We start from the raw sequence: 2,271 nt of genomic DNA, 5'->3' as shown, positions 1-2,271 counted from the left end.
AGCTTACAATGTGCACCTGAAAAAGCCACAGTAACTCAATGCCAGCCCATGAAAGTAGCCACAGGGGCTGTACCCTGCAGAGTCACAGGGTGAAGATGTCCACTGCCTTGGGAGGCCAACTCTTACATCAGTGTTGCCTGGATGTCAAAGAAGTCAAAGAAGATTATTTTGGAGCTTTAAAATTTAATAACTGCCCTGCTGTATTTTGGACTTGCATGTGGCATGCAGTTCCTTTGTTTTGGCTGATTTTTCCCTTTTGGAATGAGAGCATTTTACTCATTGTATTGTATCTTGGAAGTAGCTAACTTGTTTTTGACTTTAAAGGCTCATAGGCAGAAGGGACTTGCCCTGATGTAGATGAGACTTTGGGCTTGGACTTTTGAGTTAGTGCCGGAATGAATTAAGACTCTGTGGGAATGTTGGGAAGGCAAGATTTTGTTTTGAAACATGAGAATTGTGAGGTGACAGGGGCAGAATGATATGGCTTGGCTTTGTGTCCCTACCCAAATCTCATGTCAAATTGTAATTCCCAGTGTTGGAAGTGGGGTCTGGTGGGAGGTAATTGAATCATGGTGGTGGCTCTACCCCTGCTGTTCTTGTAATAGTGGATGACTTCTCATGAGATCTGGTTGTTTAAAAGTGTATAGCGCTTGCCCCTTTGCTCTTTCTCTTCTGCTCCTCTGTGAAGACATGCTTGCTTCCCCTTCGCCTTCCACCATGATTGTTAGTTTTCTGAGGCCTCCCCAGCCATGCCTCCTGTATAACCTGCAGAACTGTGAGTGAATTAAACCTCTTTTCTTCACAAATTACTCAGTCTCAAGTAGTTCTTTGTAGTAGTGTGGGAATGAACTAATACAAATAGTTAACCAGAGTCTGGGAAGGATAGTGGGTATGGGGGTGGGAGGGGAGTAGGGGTGGTTAATAGGTGCAGAAATTTAATTGGGTAAAATCAATAAGGTCTAGTATTCCATAGTACAACAGGGTGACTACAGTCTACAATAATTTATTGTACATTTAAAAATAACTAAAAGAGTATAACTGGGTTGTTTGAAACACAAAGGATAAATACTTGAGGTGCCAGATATCCCACTTACCCTGATGTGTCTATTATACATGCATGGCTGTGTAAAAATATGTCATGTAACCCATAATATATACACCTACAATGTACCCACAAGAATTAAAAATAAGTAATTTTTAAAAAAGAAAAGACATTACTTTGAATTACTCTACTTAAATTTTTTCTCCACTTTGGAAAAGATTGAACAAAACATTCATGCAGAACTATTTTTATTTGTTCCAAAGGTTGTGAATTATTTCCCGAGATTTCTATGTTATTATTCTCATTCTCAAACCAAGTTAAATCCCACTGATTACTTGTTTGTCTCTGTTTAACTTTATAAAAATTTACTATTTTAAAAGATATTTGGCTATTATTTTCAGACATTTAGATTTTGAATTCCCATGAGATTTTCCTACCTTTAATCTTTAGCATTGATTAAATCTCTATCATATATTTTCATTGTCAAAATGCAGAACACACCTGTCCTTTGATGAAATTACAGTTCTAGGAATGAATTCTAATAGGTATATCTACATGTATATGTGTATGTATTAGAATATATATTCTGTCCTATTTGAAGCATCATTGTTTAAAATTTCAAAATACTGGAAACAATGTAAATGTCTATAAATAGTAGGACATGTATCTTTATTTTAACTATGTATATTTATTTTAAAATGAGCTAACTCCTTTTTAAATGATGTGGAATAATCCGTATGATATAAAAAGTATCAAAGCAAACTCTGCAATAGAATATCTAGCATGTTATAATTTATGCAAAACAAACAAAAATATAGTTACTCGCTTGCTTATACACTATTTCTGAAAAATATACAGAAAGCTGGTAACATTAGTTGCTTCTGGGGAGGAGAACTTGATGGCCAGGGCGTTGGAGTAGGCAAGAACATACTTTTTTTTCCCTACATATTCTTCTGTTCCTTTTCAGTTTCACAGCCATGATATGCATGCATTTCGTATTCAAGTCAATGGGCCTTCTTTTAAATAAGTGCTTATATTTGGTGATTTTAAGAAGACAATATACAAATAACTCTCAGCCTAGGGTTGGAGGAGGAGCAAAGCTCTTCTACTTTAAATTTATATGAAGGATGTTGCCTCTCTTTTTTTTTTTTTCTGAGACGGAGTTTCGCTCTTGTTACCCAGGCTGGAGTGCTATGGCGCGATCTCGGCTCACCGCAACCTCCGCCTCC

Source organism: Cebus imitator, unplaced genomic scaffold (assembly GCF_001604975.1).
Source record: "Cebus imitator isolate Cc_AM_T3 unplaced genomic scaffold, Cebus_imitator-1.0 Scaffold80, whole genome shotgun sequence".
Classification (NCBI taxonomy): Eukaryota; Metazoa; Chordata; class Mammalia; order Primates; family Cebidae; genus Cebus; species Cebus imitator.
This window is presented reverse-complemented; position numbering follows the sequence as displayed.